The 22,184-nt window shown below is 50.7% G+C and overlaps 29 non-coding genes across 29 annotated transcripts; 18 read left to right on the top strand and 11 right to left on the bottom strand.

The window, feature by feature from the left end:
- Nucleotides 1–599: 599 nt before the first annotated feature.
- trnag-ucc (transfer RNA glycine (anticodon UCC)) lies at nt 600–671 on the top strand. Its single transcript has one exon. It is a non-coding gene; the product is annotated as a tRNA-Gly (tRNA).
- An 87-nt stretch (nt 672–758) lies between these two features.
- trnad-guc (transfer RNA aspartic acid (anticodon GUC)) lies at nt 759–830 on the bottom strand. Its single transcript has one exon. It is a non-coding gene; the product is annotated as a tRNA-Asp (tRNA).
- An 850-nt stretch (nt 831–1,680) lies between these two features.
- Nucleotides 1,681–1,752, top strand: trnag-ucc (transfer RNA glycine (anticodon UCC)). Its single transcript has one exon. It is a non-coding gene; the product is annotated as a tRNA-Gly (tRNA).
- An 87-nt stretch (nt 1,753–1,839) lies between these two features.
- On the bottom strand, nt 1,840–1,911 carry trnad-guc (transfer RNA aspartic acid (anticodon GUC)). Its single transcript has one exon. It is a non-coding gene; the product is annotated as a tRNA-Asp (tRNA).
- Nucleotides 1,912–2,761: 850 nt separating this feature from the next.
- Nucleotides 2,762–2,833, top strand: trnag-ucc (transfer RNA glycine (anticodon UCC)). Its single transcript has one exon. It is a non-coding gene; the product is annotated as a tRNA-Gly (tRNA).
- An 87-nt stretch (nt 2,834–2,920) lies between these two features.
- trnad-guc (transfer RNA aspartic acid (anticodon GUC)) lies at nt 2,921–2,992 on the bottom strand. The gene has a single exon. It is a non-coding gene; the product is annotated as a tRNA-Asp (tRNA).
- Nucleotides 2,993–3,842: 850 nt separating this feature from the next.
- On the top strand, nt 3,843–3,914 carry trnag-ucc (transfer RNA glycine (anticodon UCC)). Its single transcript has one exon. It is a non-coding gene; the product is annotated as a tRNA-Gly (tRNA).
- An 87-nt stretch (nt 3,915–4,001) lies between these two features.
- Nucleotides 4,002–4,073, bottom strand: trnad-guc (transfer RNA aspartic acid (anticodon GUC)). Its single transcript has one exon. It is a non-coding gene; the product is annotated as a tRNA-Asp (tRNA).
- Nucleotides 4,074–4,923: 850 nt separating this feature from the next.
- trnag-ucc (transfer RNA glycine (anticodon UCC)) lies at nt 4,924–4,995 on the top strand. Its single transcript has one exon. It is a non-coding gene; the product is annotated as a tRNA-Gly (tRNA).
- An 87-nt stretch (nt 4,996–5,082) lies between these two features.
- Nucleotides 5,083–5,154, bottom strand: trnad-guc (transfer RNA aspartic acid (anticodon GUC)). The gene has a single exon. It is a non-coding gene; the product is annotated as a tRNA-Asp (tRNA).
- Nucleotides 5,155–6,004: 850 nt separating this feature from the next.
- On the top strand, nt 6,005–6,076 carry trnag-ucc (transfer RNA glycine (anticodon UCC)). The gene has a single exon. It is a non-coding gene; the product is annotated as a tRNA-Gly (tRNA).
- An 87-nt stretch (nt 6,077–6,163) lies between these two features.
- Nucleotides 6,164–6,235, bottom strand: trnad-guc (transfer RNA aspartic acid (anticodon GUC)). The gene has a single exon. It is a non-coding gene; the product is annotated as a tRNA-Asp (tRNA).
- An 850-nt stretch (nt 6,236–7,085) lies between these two features.
- trnag-ucc (transfer RNA glycine (anticodon UCC)) lies at nt 7,086–7,157 on the top strand. The gene has a single exon. It is a non-coding gene; the product is annotated as a tRNA-Gly (tRNA).
- Nucleotides 7,158–7,244: 87 nt separating this feature from the next.
- On the bottom strand, nt 7,245–7,316 carry trnad-guc (transfer RNA aspartic acid (anticodon GUC)). The gene has a single exon. It is a non-coding gene; the product is annotated as a tRNA-Asp (tRNA).
- Nucleotides 7,317–8,325: 1,009 nt separating this feature from the next.
- Nucleotides 8,326–8,397, bottom strand: trnad-guc (transfer RNA aspartic acid (anticodon GUC)). Its single transcript has one exon. It is a non-coding gene; the product is annotated as a tRNA-Asp (tRNA).
- Nucleotides 8,398–9,248: 851 nt separating this feature from the next.
- On the top strand, nt 9,249–9,320 carry trnag-ucc (transfer RNA glycine (anticodon UCC)). The gene has a single exon. It is a non-coding gene; the product is annotated as a tRNA-Gly (tRNA).
- An 87-nt stretch (nt 9,321–9,407) lies between these two features.
- trnad-guc (transfer RNA aspartic acid (anticodon GUC)) lies at nt 9,408–9,479 on the bottom strand. The gene has a single exon. It is a non-coding gene; the product is annotated as a tRNA-Asp (tRNA).
- An 850-nt stretch (nt 9,480–10,329) lies between these two features.
- trnag-ucc (transfer RNA glycine (anticodon UCC)) lies at nt 10,330–10,401 on the top strand. The gene has a single exon. It is a non-coding gene; the product is annotated as a tRNA-Gly (tRNA).
- Nucleotides 10,402–10,488: 87 nt separating this feature from the next.
- Nucleotides 10,489–10,560, bottom strand: trnad-guc (transfer RNA aspartic acid (anticodon GUC)). Its single transcript has one exon. It is a non-coding gene; the product is annotated as a tRNA-Asp (tRNA).
- Nucleotides 10,561–11,570: 1,010 nt separating this feature from the next.
- trnad-guc (transfer RNA aspartic acid (anticodon GUC)) lies at nt 11,571–11,642 on the bottom strand. Its single transcript has one exon. It is a non-coding gene; the product is annotated as a tRNA-Asp (tRNA).
- An 850-nt stretch (nt 11,643–12,492) lies between these two features.
- On the top strand, nt 12,493–12,564 carry trnag-ucc (transfer RNA glycine (anticodon UCC)). Its single transcript has one exon. It is a non-coding gene; the product is annotated as a tRNA-Gly (tRNA).
- A 1,009-nt stretch (nt 12,565–13,573) lies between these two features.
- Nucleotides 13,574–13,645, top strand: trnag-ucc (transfer RNA glycine (anticodon UCC)). Its single transcript has one exon. It is a non-coding gene; the product is annotated as a tRNA-Gly (tRNA).
- A 1,009-nt stretch (nt 13,646–14,654) lies between these two features.
- trnag-ucc (transfer RNA glycine (anticodon UCC)) lies at nt 14,655–14,726 on the top strand. The gene has a single exon. It is a non-coding gene; the product is annotated as a tRNA-Gly (tRNA).
- Nucleotides 14,727–15,735: 1,009 nt separating this feature from the next.
- trnag-ucc (transfer RNA glycine (anticodon UCC)) lies at nt 15,736–15,807 on the top strand. Its single transcript has one exon. It is a non-coding gene; the product is annotated as a tRNA-Gly (tRNA).
- Nucleotides 15,808–16,816: 1,009 nt separating this feature from the next.
- trnag-ucc (transfer RNA glycine (anticodon UCC)) lies at nt 16,817–16,888 on the top strand. The gene has a single exon. It is a non-coding gene; the product is annotated as a tRNA-Gly (tRNA).
- Nucleotides 16,889–17,897: 1,009 nt separating this feature from the next.
- trnag-ucc (transfer RNA glycine (anticodon UCC)) lies at nt 17,898–17,969 on the top strand. The gene has a single exon. It is a non-coding gene; the product is annotated as a tRNA-Gly (tRNA).
- A 1,009-nt stretch (nt 17,970–18,978) lies between these two features.
- On the top strand, nt 18,979–19,050 carry trnag-ucc (transfer RNA glycine (anticodon UCC)). Its single transcript has one exon. It is a non-coding gene; the product is annotated as a tRNA-Gly (tRNA).
- A 1,009-nt stretch (nt 19,051–20,059) lies between these two features.
- Nucleotides 20,060–20,131, top strand: trnag-ucc (transfer RNA glycine (anticodon UCC)). Its single transcript has one exon. It is a non-coding gene; the product is annotated as a tRNA-Gly (tRNA).
- Nucleotides 20,132–21,141: 1,010 nt separating this feature from the next.
- trnag-ucc (transfer RNA glycine (anticodon UCC)) lies at nt 21,142–21,213 on the top strand. The gene has a single exon. It is a non-coding gene; the product is annotated as a tRNA-Gly (tRNA).
- Nucleotides 21,214–22,184: the final 971 nt, after the last annotated feature.

Genomic DNA, 22,184 nt, shown 5'->3' on the forward strand with positions numbered 1-22,184 from the left:
GCACGCCATTCATTCTTACACACAGCCCAGCTTTTACTCCACAAAATGTCAGCTTGCCCTTTCACGAGCTGCATCCAGTCAACCCTTGCAATGACATTCAAACCGGGGGAGCTCATTACAGTGAACACTGGCTGACAGAAGATGAGAACTCCACCACTGCAGAGTGAAATTATCCACCTCTGTTGTTTTTTGGTGAGCTTGTGCCGTCGAACGATTTATCCAACCTCAACGTCGGAAAAAGATGGGATCCATACTTGACATTTTTGTTTTTCGCCCCCCACACAAAGAAACTCCTTGCTTGAAAGCTTTCATTTTCTACACTTCTGTGAGAGGATGTCCACAAGCGTTGGTAACATAGTGGTGAGCACAGCTGGCTTCCAAGCAGATTCCCAGCCAATGTGTTCCTTTTGGCTTCCGTTATGCTACATGGCCGGGCGGCACTCTTGTGAAGATGTCCCTGTGACATGTGGGTAGATCGGTGCATTTTGCGAAGGTTAGGATCCCTATGCCGAACATGTTTCGGTGCCGAACCCGGACAAAGAGGGATCCTTGGTTGAAGGCAGTCCTTTTTGAGTGCTTCTGGCAAAAGCTGCCCGCAAGCGTTGGTGGTATAGTGGTGAGCATAGCTGCCTTCCAAGCAGTTGACCCGGGTTCGATTCCCGGCCAACGCATTTTCCTTTGGCTGCTGTATACGTCACGTCGGCCGATGACGCGCTTGTTAAAGGCAACCAACCGAAAAGTAAAAGGCAGACAAGGGCCTCCCCGTCGGGGAATCGAACCCCGGTCTTCCGCGTGACAGGCGGAGATACTGTCCACTATACTAACGAGGAGCTGCGGAGCTAAGGTGCCCGCTCCTGCCCCACGCAGATCAGCCACGTAATCCGGTCCTAGCAGCATTGTCTGCAGCGCTGCCACTAAAGACCTTGGCAGACAGCAAGAGGAGGGCTGAAAACTGGGCTTGGACAGCTTTTTCTTCATTAATACTCCTTGCTTCTTTCTCAGTCTTGCACTGGTCATCAGCAGTAACTTGAACAGTGCATCACACAGGAGAACGTGATTGGCATGTTTTGCAGCAAACAAAGCACGCCATTCATTCTTACACACAGCCCAGCTTTTACTCCACAAAATGTCAGCTTGCCCTTTCACGAGCTGCATCCAGTCAACCCTTGCAATGACATTCAAACCGGGGGAGCTCATTACAGTGAACACTGGCTGACAGAAGATGAGAACTCCACCACTGCAGAGTGAAATTATCCACCTCTGTTGTTTTTTGGTGAGCTTGTGCCGTCGAACGATTTATCCAACCTCAACGTCGGAAAAAGATGGGATCCATACTTGACATTTTTGTTTTTCGCCCCCCACACAAAGAAACTCCTTGCTTGAAAGCTTTCATTTTCTACACTTCTGTGAGAGGATGTCCACAAGCGTTGGTAACATAGTGGTGAGCACAGCTGGCTTCCAAGCAGATTCCCAGCCAATGTGTTCCTTTTGGCTTCCGTTATGCTACATGGCCGGGCGGCACTCTTGTGAAGATGTCCCTGTGACATGTGGGTAGATCGGTGCATTTTGCGAAGGTTAGGATCCCTATGCCGAACATGTTTCGGTGCCGAACCCGGACAAAGAGGGATCCTTGGTTGAAGGCAGTCCTTTTTGAGTGCTTCTGGCAAAAGCTGCCCGCAAGCGTTGGTGGTATAGTGGTGAGCATAGCTGCCTTCCAAGCAGTTGACCCGGGTTCGATTCCCGGCCAACGCATTTTCCTTTGGCTGCTGTATACGTCACGTCGGCCGATGACGCGCTTGTTAAAGGCAACCAACCGAAAAGTAAAAGGCAGACAAGGGCCTCCCCGTCGGGGAATCGAACCCCGGTCTTCCGCGTGACAGGCGGAGATACTGTCCACTATACTAACGAGGAGCTGCGGAGCTAAGGTGCCCGCTCCTGCCCCACGCAGATCAGCCACGTAATCCGGTCCTAGCAGCATTGTCTGCAGCGCTGCCACTAAAGACCTTGGCAGACAGCAAGAGGAGGGCTGAAAACTGGGCTTGGACAGCTTTTTCTTCATTAATACTCCTTGCTTCTTTCTCAGTCTTGCACTGGTCATCAGCAGTAACTTGAACAGTGCATCACACAGGAGAACGTGATTGGCATGTTTTGCAGCAAACAAAGCACGCCATTCATTCTTACACACAGCCCAGCTTTTACTCCACAAAATGTCAGCTTGCCCTTTCACGAGCTGCATCCAGTCAACCCTTGCAATGACATTCAAACCGGGGGAGCTCATTACAGTGAACACTGGCTGACAGAAGATGAGAACTCCACCACTGCAGAGTGAAATTATCCACCTCTGTTGTTTTTTGGTGAGCTTGTGCCGTCGAACGATTTATCCAACCTCAACGTCGGAAAAAGATGGGATCCATACTTGACATTTTTGTTTTTCGCCCCCCACACAAAGAAACTCCTTGCTTGAAAGCTTTCATTTTCTACACTTCTGTGAGAGGATGTCCACAAGCGTTGGTAACATAGTGGTGAGCACAGCTGGCTTCCAAGCAGATTCCCAGCCAATGTGTTCCTTTTGGCTTCCGTTATGCTACATGGCCGGGCGGCACTCTTGTGAAGATGTCCCTGTGACATGTGGGTAGATCGGTGCATTTTGCGAAGGTTAGGATCCCTATGCCGAACATGTTTCGGTGCCGAACCCGGACAAAGAGGGATCCTTGGTTGAAGGCAGTCCTTTTTGAGTGCTTCTGGCAAAAGCTGCCCGCAAGCGTTGGTGGTATAGTGGTGAGCATAGCTGCCTTCCAAGCAGTTGACCCGGGTTCGATTCCCGGCCAACGCATTTTCCTTTGGCTGCTGTATACGTCACGTCGGCCGATGACGCGCTTGTTAAAGGCAACCAACCGAAAAGTAAAAGGCAGACAAGGGCCTCCCCGTCGGGGAATCGAACCCCGGTCTTCCGCGTGACAGGCGGAGATACTGTCCACTATACTAACGAGGAGCTGCGGAGCTAAGGTGCCCGCTCCTGCCACACGCAGATCAGCCACGTAATCCGGTCCTAGCAGCATTGTCTGCAGCGCTGCCACTAAAGACCTTGGCAGACAGCAAGAGGAGGGCTGAAAACTGGGCTTGGACAGCTTTTTCTTCATTAATACTCCTTGCTTCTTTCTCAGTCTTGCACTGGTCATCAGCAGTAACTTGAACAGTGCATCACACAGGAGAACGTGATTGGCATGTTTTGCAGCAAACAAAGCACGCCATTCATTCTTACACACAGCCCAGCTTTTACTCCACAAAATGTCAGCTTGCCCTTTCACGAGCTGCATCCAGTCAACCCTTGCAATGACATTCAAACCGGGGGAGCTCATTACAGTGAACACTGGCTGACAGAAGATGAGAACTCCACCACTGCAGAGTGAAATTATCCACCTCTGTTGTTTTTTGGTGAGCTTGTGCCGTCGAACGATTTATCCAACCTCAACGTCGGAAAAAGATGGGATCCATACTTGACATTTTTGTTTTTCGCCCCCCACACAAAGAAACTCCTTGCTTGAAAGCTTTCATTTTCTACACTTCTGTGAGAGGATGTCCACAAGCGTTGGTAACATAGTGGTGAGCACAGCTGGCTTCCAAGCAGATTCCCAGCCAATGTGTTCCTTTTGGCTTCCGTTATGCTACATGGCCGGGCGGCACTCTTGTGAAGATGTCCCTGTGACATGTGGGTAGATCGGTGCATTTTGCGAAGGTTAGGATCCCTATGCCGAACATGTTTCGGTGCCGAACCCGGACAAAGAGGGATCCTTGGTTGAAGGCAGTCCTTTTTGAGTGCTTCTGGCAAAAGCTGCCCGCAAGCGTTGGTGGTATAGTGGTGAGCATAGCTGCCTTCCAAGCAGTTGACCCGGGTTCGATTCCCGGCCAACGCATTTTCCTTTGGCTGCTGTATACGTCACGTCGGCCGATGACGCGCTTGTTAAAGGCAACCAACCGAAAAGTAAAAGGCAGACAAGGGCCTCCCCGTCGGGGAATCGAACCCCGGTCTTCCGCGTGACAGGCGGAGATACTGTCCACTATACTAACGAGGAGCTGCGGAGCTAAGGTGCCCGCTCCTGCCCCACGCAGATCAGCCACGTAATCCGGTCCTAGCAGCATTGTCTGCAGCGCTGCCACTAAAGACCTTGGCAGACAGCAAGAGGAGGGCTGAAAACTGGGCTTGGACAGCTTTTTCTTCATTAATACTCCTTGCTTCTTTCTCAGTCTTGCACTGGTCATCAGCAGTAACTTGAACAGTGCATCACACAGGAGAACGTGATTAGCATGTTTTGCAGCAAACAAAGCACGCCATTCATTCTTACACACAGCCCAGCTTTTACTCCACAAAATGTCAGCTTGCCCTTTCACGAGCTGCATCCAGTCAACCCTTGCAATGACATTCAAACCGGGGGAGCTCATTACAGTGAACACTGGCTGACAGAAGATGAGAACTCCACCACTGCAGAGTGAAATTATCCACCTCTGTTGTTTTTTGGTGAGCTTGTGCCGTCGAACGATTTATCCAACCTCAACGTCGGAAAAAGATGGGATCCATACTTGACATTTTTGTTTTTCGCCCCCCACACAAAGAAACTCCTTGCTTGAAAGCTTTCATTTTCTACACTTCTGTGAGAGGATGTCCACAAGCGTTGGTAACATAGTGGTGAGCACAGCTGGCTTCCAAGCAGATTCCCAGCCAATGTGTTCCTTTTGGCTTCCGTTATGCTACATGGCCGGGCGGCACTCTTGTGAAGATGTCCCTGTGACATGTGGGTAGATCGGTGCATTTTGCGAAGGTTAGGATCCCTATGCCGAACATGTTTCGGTGCCGAACCCGGACAAAGAGGGATCCTTGGTTGAAGGCAGTCCTTTTTGAGTGCTTCTGGCAAAAGCTGCCCGCAAGCGTTGGTGGTATAGTGGTGAGCATAGCTGCCTTCCAAGCAGTTGACCCGGGTTCGATTCCCGGCCAACGCATTTTCCTTTGGCTGCTGTATACGTCACGTCGGCCGATGACGCGCTTGTTAAAGGCAACCAACCGAAAAGTAAAAGGCAGACAAGGGCCTCCCCGTCGGGGAATCGAACCCCGGTCTTCCGCGTGACAGGCGGAGATACTGTCCACTATACTAACGAGGAGCTGCGGAGCTAAGGTGCCCGCTCCTGCCCCACGCAGATCAGCCACGTAATCCGGTCCTAGCAGCATTGTCTGCAGCGCTGCCACTAAAGACCTTGGCAGACAGCAAGAGGAGGGCTGAAAACTGGGCTTGGACAGCTTTTTCTTCATTAATACTCCTTGCTTCTTTCTCAGTCTTGCACTGGTCATCAGCAGTAACTTGAACAGTGCATCACACAGGAGAACGTGATTAGCATGTTTTGCAGCAAACAAAGCACGCCATTCATTCTTACACACAGCCCAGCTTTTACTCCACAAAATGTCAGCTTGCCCTTTCACGAGCTGCATCCAGTCAACCCTTGCAATGACATTCAAACCGGGGGAGCTCATTACAGTGAACACTGGCTGACAGAAGATGAGAACTCCACCACTGCAGAGTGAAATTATCCACCTCTGTTGTTTTTTGGTGAGCTTGTGCCGTCGAACGATTTATCCAACCTCAACGTCGGAAAAAGATGGGATCCATACTTGACATTTTTGTTTTTCGCCCCCCACACAAAGAAACTCCTTGCTTGAAAGCTTTCATTTTCTACACTTCTGTGAGAGGATGTCCACAAGCGTTGGTAACATAGTGGTGAGCACAGCTGGCTTCCAAGCAGATTCCCAGCCAATGTGTTCCTTTTGGCTTCCGTTATGCTACATGGCCGGGCGGCACTCTTGTGAAGATGTCCCTGTGACATGTGGGTAGATCGGTGCATTTTGCGAAGGTTAGGATCCCTATGCCGAACATGTTTCGGTGCCGAACCCGGACAAAGAGGGATCCTTGGTTGAAGGCAGTCCTTTTTGAGTGCTTCTGGCAAAAGCTGCCCGCAAGCGTTGGTGGTATAGTGGTGAGCATAGCTGCCTTCCAAGCAGTTGACCCGGGTTCGATTCCCGGCCAACGCATTTTCCTTTGGCTGCTGTATACGTCACGTCGGCCGATGACGCGCTTGTTAAAGGCAACCAACCGAAAAGTAAAAGGCAGACAAGGGCCTCCCCGTCGGGGAATCGAACCCCGGTCTTCCGCGTGACAGGCGGAGATACTGTCCACTATACTAACGAGGAGCTGCGGAGCTAAGGTGCCTGCTCCTGCCCCACGCAGATCAGCCACGTAATCCGGTCCTAGCAGCATTGTCTGCAGCGCTGCCACTAAAGACCTTGGCAGACAGCAAGAGGAGGGCTGAAAACTGGGCTTGGACAGCTTTTTCTTCATTAATACTCCTTGCTTCTTTCTCAGTCTTGCACTGGTCATCAGCAGTAACTTGAACAGTGCATCACACAGGAGAACGTGATTAGCATGTTTTGCAGCAAACAAAGCACGCCATTCATTCTTACACACAGCCCAGCTTTTACTCCACAAAATGTCAGCTTGCCCTTTCACGAGCTGCATCCAGTCAACCCTTGCAATGACATTCAAACCGGGGGAGCTCATTACAGTGAACACTGGCTGACAGAAGATGAGAACTCCACCACTGCAGAGTGAAATTTTCCACCTCTGTTGTTTTTTGGTGAGCTTGTGCCGTCGAACGATTTATCCAACCTCAACGTCGGAAAAAGATGGGATCCATACTTGACATTTTTGTTTTTCGCCCCCCACACAAAGAAACTCCTTGCTTGAAAGCTTTCATTTTCTACACTTCTGTGAGAGGATGTCCACAAGCGTTGGTAACATAGTGGTGAGCACAGCTGGCTTCCAAGCAGATTCCCAGCCAATGTGTTCCTTTTGGCTTCCGTTATGCTACATGGCCGGGCGGCACTCTTGTGAAGATGTCCCTGTGACATGTGGGTAGATCGGTGCATTTTGCGAAGGTTAGGATCCCTATGCCGAACATGTTTCGGTGCCGAACCCGGACAAAGAGGGATCCTTGGTTGAAGGCAGTCCTTTTTGAGTGCTTCTGGCAAAAGCTGCCCGCAAGCGTTGGTGGTATAGTGGTGAGCATAGCTGCCTTCCAAGCAGTTGATCCGGGTTCGATTCCCGGCCAACGCATTTTCCTTTGGCTGCTGTATACGTCACGTCGGCCGATGACGCGCTTGTTAAAGGCAACCAACCGAAAAGTAAAAGGCAGACAAGGGACTCCCCGTCGGGGAATCGAACCCCGGTCTTCCGCGTGACAGGCGGAGATACTGTCCACTATACTAACGAGGAGCTGCGGATCTAAGGTGCCCGCTCCTGCCGCACGAAGATCAGCCACGTAATCCGGTCCTAGCAGCATTGTCTGCAGCGCTGCCACTAAAGACCTTGGCAGACAGCAAGAGGAGGGCTGAAAACTGGGCTTGGACAGCTTTTTCTTCATTAATACTCCTTGCTTCTTTCTCAGTCTTGCACTGGTCATCAGCAGTAACTTGAACAGTGCATCACACAGGAGAACGTGATTAGCATGTTTTGCAGCAAACAAAGCACGCCATTCATTCTTACACACAGCCCAGCTTTTACTCCACAAAATGTCAGCTTGCCCTTTCACGAGCTGCATCCAGTCAACCCTTGCAATGACATTCAAACCGGGGGAGCTCATTACAGTGAACACTGGCTGACAGAAGATGAGAACTCCACCACTGCAGAGTGAAATTATCCACCTCTGTTGTTTTTTGGTGAGCTTGTGCCGTCGAACGATTTATCCAACCTCAACGTCGGAAAAAGATGGGATCCATACTTGACATTTTTGTTTTTCGCCCCCCACACAAAGAAACTCCTTGCTTGAAAGCTTTCATTTTCTACACTTCTGTGAGAGGATGTCCACAAGCGTTGGTAACATAGTGGTGAGCACAGCTGGCTTCCAAGCAGATTCCCAGCCAATGTGTTCCTTTTGGCTTCCGTTATGCTACATGGCCGGGCGGCACTCTTGTGAAGATGTCCCTGTGACATGTGGGTAGATCGGTGCATTTTGCGAAGGTTAGGATCCCTATGCCGAACATGTTTCGGTGCCGAACCCGGACAAAGAGGGATCCTTGGTTGAAGGCAGTCCTTTTTGAGTTCTTCTGGCAAAAGCTGCCCGCAAGCGTTGGTGGTATAGTGGTGAGCATAGCTGCCTTCCAAGCAGTTGACCCGGGATTGATTCCCGGCCAACGCATTTTCCTTTGGCTGCTGTATACGTCACGTCGGCCGATGACGCGCTTGTTAAAGGCAACCAACCGAAAAGTAAAAGGCAGACAAGGGCCTCCCCGTCGGGGAATCGAACCCCGGTCTTCCGCGTGACAGGCGGAGATACTGTCCACTATACTAACGAGGAGCTGCGGAGCTAAGGTGCCCGCTCCTGCCCCACGCAGATCAGCCACGTAATCCGGTCCTAGCAGCATTGTCTGCAGCGCTGCCACTAAAGACCTTGGCAGACAGCAAGAGGAGGGCTGAAAACTGGGCTTGGACAGCTTTTTCTTCATTAATACTCCTTGCTTCTTTCTCAGTCTTGCACTGGTCATCAGCAGTAACTTGAACAGTGCATCACACAGGAGAACGTGATTAGCATGATTTGCAGCAAACAAAGCACGCCATTCATTTTTACACACAGCCCAGCTTTTACTCCACAAAATGTCAGCTTGCCCTTTCACGAGCTGCATCCAGTCAACCCTTGCAATGACATTCAAACCGGGGGAGCTCATTACAGTGAACACTGGCTGACAGAAGATGAGAACTCCACCACTGCAGAGTGAAATTATCCACCTCTGTTGTTTTTTGGTGAGCTTGTGCCGTCGAACGATTTATCCAACCTCAACGTCGGAAAAAGATGGGATCCATACTTGACATTTTTGTTTTTCCGCCCCCCACACAAAGAAACTCCTTGCTTGAAAGCTTTCATTTTCTACACTTCTGTGAGAGGATGTCCACAAGCGTTGGTAACATAGTGGTGAGCACAGCTGGCTTCCAAGCAGATTCCCAGCCAATGTGTTCCTTTTGGCTTCCGTTATGCTACATGGCCGGGCGGCACTCTTGTGAAGATGTCCCTGTGACATGTGGGTAGATCGGTGCATTTTGCGAAGGTTAGGATCCCTATGCCGAACATGTTTCGGTGCCGAACCCGGACAAAGAGGGATCCTTGGTTGAAGGCAGTCCTTTTTGAGTTCTTCTGGCAAAAGCCGCCCGCAAGCGTTGGTGGTATAGTGGTGAGCATAGCTGCCTTCCAAGCAGTTGACCCGGGTTCGATTCCCGGCCAACGCATTTTCCTTTGGCTGCTGTATACGTCACGTCGGCCGATGACGCGCTTGTTAAAGGCAACCAACCGAAAAGTAAAAGGCAGACAAGGGCCTCCCCGTCGGGGAATCGAACCCCGGTCTTCCGCGTGACAGGCGGAGATACTGTCCACTATACTAACGAGGAGCTGCGGAGCTAAGGTGCCCGCTCCTGCCCCACGCAGATCAGCCACGTAATCCGGTCCTAGCAGCATTGTCTGCAGCGCTGCCACTAAAGACCTTGGCAGACAGCAAGAGGAGGGCTGAAAACTGGGCTTGGACAGCTTTTTCTTCATTAATACTCCTTGCTTCTTTCTCAGTCTTGCACTGGTCATCAGCAGTAACTTGAACAGTGCATCACACAGGAGAACGTGATTAGCATGTTTTGCAGCAAACAAAGCACGCCATTCATTCTTACACACAGCCCAGCTTTTACTCCACAAAATGTCAGCTTGCCCTTTCACGAGCTGCATCCAGTCAACCCTTGCAATGACATTCAAACCGGGGGAGCTCATTACAGTGAACACTGGCTGACAGAAGATGAGAACTCCACCACTGCAGAGTGAAATTATCCACCTCTGTTGTTTTTTGGTGAGCTTGTGCCGTCGAACGATTTATCCAACCTCAACGTCGGAAAAAGATGGGATCCATACTTGACATTTTTGTTTTTCGCCCCCCACACAAAGAAACTCCTTGCTTGAAAGCTTTCATTTTCTACACTTCTGTGAGAGGATGTCCACAAGCGTTGGTAACATAGTGGTGAGCACAGCTGGCTTCCAAGCAGATTCCCAGCCAATGTGTTCCTTTTGGCTTCCGTTATGCTACATGGCCGGGCGGCACTCTTGTGAGGATGTCCCTGTGACATGTGGGTAGATCGGTGCATTTTGCGAAGGCTAGGATCCCTATGCCGAACATGTTTCGGTGCCGAACCCGGACAAAGAGGGATCCTTGGTTGAAGGCAGTCCTTTTTGAGTTCTTCTGGCAAAAGCTGCCCACAAGCGTTGGTGGTATAGTGGTGAGCATAGCTGCCTTCCAAGCAGTTGACCCGGGTTCGATTCCCGGCCAACGCATTTTCCTTTGGCTGCTGTATACGTCACGTCGGCCGATGACGCGGTTGTTAAAGGCAACCAACCGAAAAGTAAAAGGCAGACAAGGGCCTCCCCGTCGGGGAATCGAACCCCGGTCTTCCGCGTGACAGGCGGAGATACTGTCCACTATACTAACGAGGAGCTGCGGAGCTAAGGTGCCCGCTCCTGCCCCACGCAGATCAGCCACGTAATCCGGTCCTAGCAGCATTGTCTGCAGCGCTGCCACTAAAGACCTTGGCAGACAGCAAGAGGAGGGCTGAAAACTGGGCTTGGACAGCTTTTTCTTCATTAATACTCCTTGCTTCTTTCTCAGTCTTGCACTGGTCATCAGCAGTAACTTGAACAGTGCATCACACAGGAGAACGTGATTAGCATGATTTGCAGCAAACAAAGCACGCCATTCATTTTTACACACAGCCCAGCTTTTACTCCACAAAATGTCAGCTTGCCCTTTCACGAGCTGCATCCAGTCAACCCTTGCAATGACATTCAAACCGGGGGAGCTCATTACAGTGAACACTGGCTGACAGAAGATGAGAACTCCACCACTGCAGAGTGAAATTATCCACCTCTGTTGTTTTTTGGTGAGCTTGTGCCGTCGAACGATTTATCCAACCTCAACGTCGGAAAAAGATGGGATCCATACTTGACATTTTTGTTTTTCCGCCCCCCACACAAAGAAACTCCTTGCTTGAAAGCTTTCATTTTCTACACTTCTGTGAGAGGATGTCCACAAGCGTTGGTAACATAGTGGTGAGCACAGCTGGCTTCCAAGCAGATTCCCAGCCAATGTGTTCCTTTTGGCTTCCGTTATGCTACATGGCCGGGCGGCACTCTTGTGAAGATGTCCCTGTGACATGTGGGTAGATCGGTGCATTTTGCGAAGGTTAGGATCCCTATGCCGAACATGTTTCGGTGCCGAACCCGGACAAAGAGGGATCCTTGGTTGAAGGCAGTCCTTTTTGAGTTCTTCTGGCAAAAGCCGCCCGCAAGCGTTGGTGGTATAGTGGTGAGCATAGCTGCCTTCCAAGCAGTTGACCCGGGTTCGATTCCCAGCCAACGCATTTTCCTTTGGCTGCTGTATACGTCACGTCGGCCGATGACGCGCTTGTTAAAGGCAACCAACCGAAAAGTAAAAGGCAGACAAGGGCCTCCCCGTCGGGGAATCGAACCCCGGTCTTCCGCGTGACAGGCGGAGATACTGTCCACTATACTAACGAGGAGCTGCGGAGCTAAGGTGCCCGCTCCTGCCCCACGCAGATCAGCCACGTAATCCGGTCCTAGCAGCATTGTCTGCAGCGCTGCCACTAAAGACCTTGGCAGACAGCAAGAGGAGGGCTGAAAACTGGGCTTGGACAGCTTTTTCTTCATTAATACTCCTTGCTTCTTTCTCAGTCTTGCACTGGTCATCAGCAGTAACTTGAACAGTGCATCACACAGGAGAACGTGATTAGCATGTTTTGCAGCAAACAAAGCACGCCATTCATTCTTACACACAGCCCAGCTTTTACTCCACAAAATGTCAGCTTGCCCTTTCACGAGCTGCATCCAGTCAACCCTTGCAATGACATTCAAACCGGGGGAGCTCATTACAGTGAACACTGGCTGACAGAAGATGAGAACTCCACCACTGCAGAGTGAAATTATCCACCTCTGTTGTTTTTTGGTGAGCTTGTGCCGTCGAACGATTTATCCAACCTCAACGTCGGAAAAAGATGGGATCCATACTTGACATTTTTGTTTTTCGCCCCCCACACAAAGAAACTCCTTGCTTGAAAGCTTTCATTTTCTACACTTCTGTGAGAGGATGTCCACAAGCGTTGGTAACATAGTGGTGAGCACAGCTGGCTTCCAAGCAGATTCCCAGCCAATGTGTTCCTTTTGGCTTCCGTTATGCTACATGGCCGGGCGGCACTCTTGTGAGGATGTCCCTGTGACATGTGGGTAGATCGGTGCATTTTGCGAAGGCTAGGATCCCTATGCCGAACATGTTTCGGTGCCGAACCCGGACAAAGAGGGATCCTTGGTTGAAGGCAGTCCTTTTTGAGTTCTTCTGGCAAAAGCTGCCCACAAGCGTTGGTGGTATAGTGGTGAGCATAGCTGCCTTCCAAGCAGTTGACCCGGGTTCGATTCCCGGCCAACGCATTTTCCTTTGGCTGCTGTATACGTCACGTCGGCCGATGACGCGCTTGTTAAAGGCAACCAACCGAAAAGTAAAAGGCAGACAAGGGCCTCCCCGTCGGGGAATCGAACCCCGGTCTTCCGCGTGACAGGCGGAGATACTGTCCACTATACTAACGAGTAGCTGCGGAGCTAAGGTGCCCGCTCCTGCCCCACGCAGATCAGCCACGTAATCCGGTCCTAGCAGCATTGTCTGCAGCGCTGCCACTAAAGACCTTGGCAGACAGCAAGAGGAGGGCTGAAAACTGGGCTTGGACAGCTTTTTCTTCATTAATACTCCTTGCTTCTTTCTCAGTCTTGCACTGGTCATCAGCAGTAACTTGAACAGTGCATCACACAGGAGAACGTGATTAGCATGTTTTGCAGCAAACAAAGCACGCCATTCATTCTTACACACAGCCCAGCTTTTACTCCACAAAATGTCAGCTTGCCCTTTCACGAGCTGCATCCAGTCAACCCTTGCAATGACATTCAAACCGGGGGAGCTCATTACAGTGAACACTGGCTGACAGAAGATGAGAACTCCACCACTGCAGAGTGAAATTATCCACCTCTGTTGTTTTTTGGTGAGCTTGTGCCGTCGAACGATTTATCCAACCTCAACGTCGGAAAAAGATGGGATCCATACTTGACATTTTTGTTTTTCGACCCCCACACAAAGAAACTCCTTGCTTGAAAGCTTTCATTTTCTACACTTCTGTGAGAGGATGTCCACAAGCGTTGGTAACATAGTGGTGAGCACAGCTGGCTTCCAAGCAGATTCCCAGCCAATGTGTTCCTTTTGGCTTCCGTTATGCTACATGGCCGGGCGGCACTCTTGTGAAGATGTCCCTGTGACATGTGGGTAGATCGGTGCATTTTGCGAAGGTTAGGATCCCTATGCCGAACATGTTTCGGTGCCGAACCCGGACAAAGAGGGATCCTTGGTTGAAGGCAGTCCTTTTTGAGTTCTTCTGGCAAAAGCTGCCCGCAAGCGTTGGTGGTATAGTGGTGAGCATAGCTGCCTTCCAAGCAGTTGACCCGGGTTCGATTCCCGGCCAACGCATTTTCCTTTGGCTGCTGTATACGTCACGTCGGCCGATGACGCGCTTGTTAAAGGCAACCAACCGAAAAGTAAAAGGCAGACAAGGGCCTCCCCGTCGGGGAATCGAACCCCGGTCTTCCGCGTGACAGGCGGAGATACTGTCCACTATACTAACGAGGAGCTGCGGAGCTAAGGTGCCCGCTCCTGCCCCACGCAGATCAGCCACGTAATCCGGTCCTAGCAGCATTGTCTGCAGCGCTGCCACTAAAGACCTTGGCAGACAGCAAGAGGAGGGCTGAAAACTGGGCTTGGACAGCTTTTTCTTCATTAATACTCCTTGCTTCTTTCTCAGTCTTGCACTGGTCATCAGCAGTAACTTGAACAGTGCATCACACAGGAGAACGTGATTAGCATGTTTTGCAGCAAACAAAGCACGCCATTCATTCCTACACACAGCCCAGCTTTTACTCCACAAAATGTCAGCTTGCCCTTTCACGAGCTGCATCCAGTCAACCCTTGCAATGACATTCAAACCGGGGGAGCTCATTACAGCGATTACTGGCTGACAGAAGATGAGAACTCCACCACTGCAGAGTGAAATTTTCCACCTCTGTTGTTTTTTGGTGAGCTTGTGCCGTCGAACGATTTATCCAACCTCAACGTCGGAAAAAGATGGGATCCATACTTGACATTTTTGTTTTTCGCCCCCCACACAAAGAAACTCCTTGGTTGAAAGCTTTCATTTTCTACACTTCTGTGAGAGGATGTCCACAAGCGTTGGTAACATAGTGGTGAGCACAGCTGGCTTCCAAGCAGATTCCCAGCCAATGTGTTCCTTTTGGCTTCCGTTATGCTACATGGCCGGGCGGCACTCTTGTGAGGATGTCCCTGTGACATGTGGGTAGATCGGTGCATTTTGCGAAGGTTAGGATCCCTATGCCGAACATGTTTCGGTGCCGAACCCGGACAAAGAGGGATCCTTGGTTGAAGGCAGTCCTTTTTGAGTTCTTCTGGCAAAAGCTGCCCGCAAGCGTTGGTGGTATAGTGGTGAGCATAGCTGCCTTCCAAGCAGTTGACCCGGGTTCGATTCCCGGCCAACGCATTTTCCTTTGGCTGCTGTATACGTCACGTCGGCCGATGACGCGCTTGTTAAAGGCAACTAACCGAAAAGTAAAAGGCAGACAAGGGCCTCCCCGTCGGGGAATCGAACCCCGGTCTTCCGCGTGACAGGCGGAGATACTGTCCACTATACTAACGAGGAGCTGCGGAGCTAAGGTGCCCGCTCCTGCCCCACGCAGATCAGCCACGTAATCCGGTCCTAGCAGCATTGTCTGCAGCGCTGCCACTAAAGACCTTGGCAGACAGCAAGAGGAGGGCTGAAAACTGGGCTTGGACAGCTTTTTCTTCATTAATACTCCTTGCTTCTTTCTCAGTCTTGCACTGGTCATCAGCAGTAACTTGAACAGTGCATCACACAGGAGAACGTGATTAGCATGTTTTGCAGCAAACAAAGCACGCCATTCATTCTTACACACAGCCCAGCTTTTACTCCACAAAATGTCAGCTTGCCCTTTCACGAGCTGCATCCAGTCAACCCTTGCAATGACATTCAAACCGGGGGAGCTCATTACAGTGAACACTGGCTGACAGAAGATGAGAACTCCACCACTGCAGAGTGAAATTTTCCACCTCTGTTGTTTTTTGGTGAGCTTGTGCCGTCGAACGATTTATCCAACCTCAACGTCGGAAAAAGATGGGATCCATACTTGACATTTTTGTTTTTCGCCCCCCACACAAAGAAACTCCTTGCTTGAAAGCTTTCATTTTCTACACTTCTGTGAGAGGATGTCCACAAGCGTTGGTAACATAGTGGTGAGCACAGCTGGCTTCCAAGCAGATTCCCAGCCAATGTGTTCCTTTTGGCTTCCGTTATGCTACATGGCCGGGCGGCACTCTTGTGAGGATGTCCCTGTGACATGTGGGTAGATCGGTGCATTTTGCGAAGGTTAGGATCCCTATGCCGAACATGTTTCGGTGCCGAACCCGGACAAAGAGGGATCCTTGGTTGAAGGCAGTCCTTTTTGAGTTCTTCTGGCAAAAGCTGCCAGCAAGCGTTGGTGGTATAGTGGTGAGCATAGCTGCCTTCCAAGCAGTTGACCCGGGTTCGATTCCCGGCCAACGCATTTTCCTTTGGCTGCTGTATACGTCACGTCGGCCGATGACGCGCTTGTTAAAGGCAACCAACCGAAAAGTAAAAGGCAGACAAGGGCCTCCCCGTCGGGGAATCGAACCCCGGTCTTCCGCGTGACAGGCGGAGATACTGTCCACTATACTAACGAGTAGCTGCGGAGCTAAGGTGCCCGCTCCTGCCCCACGCAGATCAGCCACGTAATCCGGTCCTAGCAGCATTGTCTGCAGCGCTGCCACTAAAGACCTTGGCAGACAGCAAGAGGAGGGCTGAAAACTGGGCTTGGACAGCTTTTTCTTCATTAATACTCCTTGCTTCTTTCTCAGTCTTGCACTGGTCATCAGCAGTAACTTGAACAGTGCATCACACAGGAGAACGTGATTAGCATGTTTTGCAGCAAACAAAGCACGCCATTCATTCTTACACACAGCCCAGCTTTTACTCCACAAAATGTCAGCTTGCCCTTTCACGAGCTGCATCCAGTCAACCCTTGCAATGACATTCAAACCGGGGGAGCTCATTACAGTGAACACTGGCTGACAGAAGATGAGAACTCCACCACTGCAGAGTGAAATTATCCACCTCTGTTGTTTTTTGGTGAGCTTGTGCCGTCGAACGATTTATCCAACCTCAACGTCGGAAAAAGATGGGATCCATACTTGACATTTTTGTTTTTCGACCCCCACACAAAGAAACTCCTTGCTTGAAAGCTTTCATTTTCTACACTTCTGTGAGAGGATGTCCACAAGCGTTGGTAACATAGTGGTGAGCACAGCTGGCTTCCAAGCAGATTCCCAGCCAATGTGTTCCTTTTGGCTTCCGTTATGCTACATGGCCGGGCGGCACTCTTGTGAAGATGTCCCTGTGACATGTGGGTAGATCGGTGCATTTTGCGAAGGTTAGGATCCCTATGCCGAACATGTTTCGGTGCCGAACCCGGACAAAGAGGGATCCTTGGTTGAAGGCAGTCCTTTTTGAGTTCTTCTGGCAAAAGCTGCCTGCAAGCGTTGGTGGTATAGTGGTGAGCATAGCTGCCTTCCAAGCAGTTGACCCGGGTTCGATTCCCGGCCAACGCATTTTCCTTTGGCTGCTGTATACGTCACGTCGGCCGATGACGCGCTTGTTAAAGGCAACCAACCGAAAAGTAAAAGGCAGACAAGGGCCTCCCCGTCGGGGAATCGAACCCCGGTCTTCCGCGTGACAGGCGGAGATACTGTCCACTATACTAACGAGGAGCTGCGGAGCTAAGGTGCCCGCTCCTGCCCCACGCAGATCAGCCACGTAATCCGGTCCTAGCAGCATTGTCTGCAGCGCTGCCACTAAAGACCTTGGCAGACAGCAAGAGGAGGGCTGAAAACTGGGCTTGGACAGCTTTTTCTTCATTAATACTCCTTGCTTCTTTCTCAGTCTTGCACTGGTCATCAGCAGTAACTTGAACAGTGCATCACACAGGAGAACGTGATTAGCATGTTTTGCAGCAAACAAAGCACGCCATTCATTCCTACACACAGCCCAGCTTTTACTCCACAAAATGTCAGCTTGCCCTTTCACGAGCTGCATCCAGTCAACCCTTGCAATGACATTCAAACCGGGGGAGCTCATTACAGCGATTACTGGCTGACAGAAGATGAGAACTCCACCACTGCAGAGTGAAATTTTCCACCTCTGTTGTTTTTTGGTGAGCTTGTGCCGTCGAACGATTTATCCAACCTCAACGTCGGAAAAAGATGGGATCCATACTTGACATTTTTGTTTTTCGCCCCCCACACAAAGAAACTCCTTGGTTGAAAGCTTTCATTTTCTACACTTCTGTGAGAGGATGTCCACAAGCGTTGGTAACATAGTGGTGAGCACAGCTGGCTTCCAAGCAGATTCCCAGCCAATGTGTTCCTTTTGGCTTCCGTTATGCTACATGGCCGGGCGGCACTCTTGTGAGGATGTCCCTGTGACATGTGGGTAGATCGGTGCATTTTGCGAAGGTTAGGATCCCTATGCCGAACATGTTTCGGTGCCGAACCCGGACAAAGAGGGATCCTTGGTTGAAGGCAGTCCTTTTTGAGTTCTTCTGGCAAAAGCTGCCCGCAAGCGTTGGTGGTATAGTGGTGAGCATAGCTGCCTTCCAAGCAGTTGACCCGGGTTCGATTCCCGGCCAACGCATTTTCCTTTGGCTGCTGTATACGTCACGTCGGCCGATGACGCGCTTGTTAAAGGCAACTAACCGAAAAGTAAAAGGCAGACAAGGGCCTCCCCGTCGGGGAATCGAACCCCGGTCTTCCGCGTGACAGGCGGAGATACTGTCCACTATACTAACGAGGAGCTGCGGAGCTAAGGTGCCCGCTCCTGCCCCACGCAGATCAGCCACGTAATCCGGTCCTAGCAGCATTGTCTGCAGCGCTGCCACTAAAGACCTTGGCAGACAGCAAGAGGAGGGCTGAAAACTGGGCTTGGACAGCTTTTTCTTCATTAATACTCCTTGCTTCTTTCTCAGTCTTGCACTGGTCATCAGCAGTAACTTGAACAGTGCATCACACAGGAGAACGTGATTAGCATGTTTTGCAGCAAACAAAGCACGCCATTCATTCCTACACACAGCCCAGCTTTTACTCCACAAAATGTCAGCTTGCCCTTTCACGAGCTGCATCCAGTCAACCCTTGCAATGACATTCAAACCGGGGGAGCTCATTACAGCGATTACTGGCTGACAGAAGATGAGAACTCCACCACTGCAGAGTGAAATTTTCCACCTCTGTTGTTTTTTGGTGAGCTTGTGCCGTCGAACGATTTATCCAACCTCAACGTCGGAAAAAGATGGGATCCATACTTGACATTTTTGTTTTTCGCCCCCCACACAAAGAAACTCCTTGGTTGAAAGCTTTCATTTTCTACACTTCTGTGAGAGGATGTCCACAAGCGTTGGTAACATAGTGGTGAGCACAGCTGGCTTCCAAGCAGATTCCCAGCCAATGTGTTCCTTTTGGCTTCCGTTATGCTACATGGCCGGGCGGCACTCTTGTGAGGATGTCCCTGTGACATGTGGGTAGATCGGTGCATTTTGCGAAGGTTAGGATCCCTATGCCGAACATGTTTCGGTGCCGAACCCGGACAAAGAGGGATCCTTGGTTGAAGGCAGTCCTTTTTGAGTTCTTCTGGCAAAAGCTGCCCGCAAGCGTTGGTGGTATAGTGGTGAGCATAGCTGCCTTCCAAGCAGTTGACCCGGGTTCGATTCCCGGCCAACGCATTTTCCTTTGGCTGCTGTATACGTCACGTCGGCCGATGACGCGCTTGTTAAAGGCAACTAACCGAAAAGTAAAAGGCAGACAAGGGCCTCCCCGTCGGGGAATCGAACCCCGGTCTTCCGCGTGACAGGCGGAGATACTGTCCACTATACTAACGAGGAGCTGCGGAGCTAAGGTGCCCGCTCCTGCCCCACGCAGATCAGCCACGTAATCCGGTCCTAGCAGCATTGTCTGCAGCGCTGCCACTAAAGACCTTGGCAGACAGCAAGAGGAGGGCTGAAAACTGGGCTTGGACAGCTTTTTCTTCATTAATACTCCTTGCTTCTTTCTCAGTCTTGCACTGGTCATCAGCAGTAACTTGAACAGTGCATCACACAGGAGAACGTGATTAGCATGTTTTGCAGCAAACAAAGCACGCCATTCATTCTTACACACAGCCCAGCTTTTACTCCACAAAATGTCAGCTTGCCCTTTCACGAGCTGCATCCAGTCAACCCTTGCAATGACATTCAAACCGGGGGAGCTCATTACAGTGAACACTGGCTGACAGAAGATGAGAACTCCACCACTGCAGGGTGAAATTTTCCACCTCTGTTGTTTTTTGGTGAGCTTGTGCCGTCGAACGATTTATCCAACCTCAACGTCGGAAAAAGATGGGATCCATACTTGACATTTTTGTTTTTCGCCCCCCACACAAAGAAACTCCTTGCTTGAAAGCTTTCATTTTCTACACTTCTGTGAGAGGATGTCCACAAGCGTTGGTAACATAGTGGTGAGCACAGCTGGCTTCCAAGCAGATTCCCAGCCAATGTGTTCCTTTTGGCTTCCGTTATGCTACATGGCCGGGCGGCACTCTTGTGAGGATGTCCCTGTGACATGTGGGTAGATCGGTGCATTTTGCGAAGGTTAGGATCCCTATGCCGAACATGTTTCGGTGCCGAACCCGGACAAAGAGGGATCCTTGGTTGAAGGCAGTCCTTTTTGAGTTCTTCTGGCAAAAGCTGCCCGCAAGCGTTGGTGGTATAGTGGTGAGCATAGCTGCCTTCCAAGCAGTTGACCCGGGTTCGATTCCCGGCCAACGCATTTTCCTTTGGCTGCTGTATACGTCACGTCGGCCGATGACGTGCTTGTTAAAGGCAACCAACCGAAAAGTAAAAGGCAGACAAGGGCCTCCCCGTCGGGGAATCGAACCCCGGTCTTCCGCGTGACAGGCGGAGATACTGTCCTCTATACTAACGAGGAGCTGCGGAGCTAAGGTGCCCGCTCCTGCCCCACGCAGATCAGCCACGTAATCCGGTCCTAGCAGCATTGTCTGCAGCGCTGCCACTAAAGACCTTGGCAGACAGCAAGAGGAGGGCTGAAAACTGGGCTTGGACAGCTTTTTCTTCATTAATACTCCTTGCTTCTTTCTCAGTCTTGCACTGGTCATCAGCAGTAACTTGAACAGTGCATCACACAGGAGAACGTGATTAGCATGATTTGCAGCAAACAAAGCACGCCATTCATTTTTACACACAGCCCAGCTTTTACTCCACAAAATGTCAGCTTGCCCTTTCACGAGCTGCATCCAGTCAACCCTTGCAATGACATTCAAACCGGGGGAGCTCATTACAGTGAACACTGGCTGACAGAAGATGAGAACTCCACCACTGCAGAGTGAAATTATCCACCTCTGTTGTTTTTTGGTGAGCTTGTGCCGTCGAACGATTTATCCAACCTCAACGTCGGAAAAAGATGGGATCCATACTTGACATTTTTGTTTTTCCGCCCCCCACACAAAGAAACTCCTTGCTTGAAAGCTTTCATTTTCTACACTTCTGTGAGAGGATGTCCACAAGCGTTGGTAACATAGTGGTGAGCACAGCTGGCTTCCAAGCAGATTCCCAGCCAATGTGTTCCTTTTGGCTTCCGTTATGCTACATGGCCGGGCGGCACTCTTGTGAAGATGTCCCTGTGACATGTGGGTAGATCGGTGCATTTTGCGAAGGTTAGGATCCCTATGCCGAACATGTTTCGGTGCCGAACCCGGACAAAGAGGGATCCTTGGTTGAAGGCAGTCCTTTTTGAGTTCTTCTGGCAAAAGCCGCCCGCAAGCGTTGGTGGTATAGTGGTGAGCATAGCTGCCTTCCAAGCAGTTGACCCGGGTTCGATTCCCGGCCAACGCATTTTCCTTTGGCTGCTGTATACGTCACGTCGGCCGATGACGCGCTTGTTAAAGGCAACCAACCGAAAAGTAAAAGGCAGACAAGGGCCTCCCCGTCGGGGAATCGAACCCCGGTCTTCCGCGTGACAGGCGGAGATACTGTCCACTATACTAACGAGGAGCTGCGGAGCTAAGGTGCCCGCTCCTGCCCCACGCAGATCAGCCACGTAATCCGGTCCTAGCAGCATTGTCTGCAGCGCTGCCACTAAAGACCTTGGCAGACAGCAAGAGGAGGGCTGAAAACTGGGCTTGGACAGCTTTTTCTTCATTAATACTCCTTGCTTCTTTCTCAGTCTTGCACTGGTCATCAGCAGTAACTTGAACAGTGCATCACACAGGAGAACGTGATTAGCATGTTTTGCAGCAAACAAAGCACGCCATTCATTCTTACACACAGCCCAGCTTTTACTCCACAAAATGTCAGCTTGCCCTTTCACGAGCTGCATCCAGTCAACCCTTGCAATGACATTCAAACCGGGGGAGCTCATTACAGTGAACACTGGCTGACAGAAGATGAGAACTCCACCACTGCAGAGTGAAATTATCCACCTCTGTTGTTTTTTGGTGAGCTTGTGCCGTCGAACGATTTATCCAACCTCAACGTCGGAAAAAGATGGGATCCATACTTGACATTTTTGTTTTTCGCCCCCCACACAAAGAAACTCCTTGCTTGAAAGCTTTCATTTTCTACACTTCTGTGAGAGGATGTCCACAAGCGTTGGTAACATAGTGGTGAGCACAGCTGGCTTCCAAGCAGATTCCCAGCCAATGTGTTCCTTTTGGCTTCCGTTATGCTACATGGCCGGGCGGCACTCTTGTGAGGATGTCCCTGTGACATGTGGGTAGATCGGTGCATTTTGCGAAGGCTAGGATCCCTATGCCGAACATGTTTCGGTGCCGAACCCGGACAAAGAGGGATCCTTGGTTGAAGGC

Source organism: Danio rerio, chromosome 4 (assembly GCF_052040795.2).
Source record: "Danio rerio strain M-AB ecotype USA chromosome 4, GRCz13ab, whole genome shotgun sequence".
In the NCBI taxonomy this organism is placed as follows: Eukaryota; Metazoa; Chordata; class Actinopteri; order Cypriniformes; family Danionidae; genus Danio; species Danio rerio.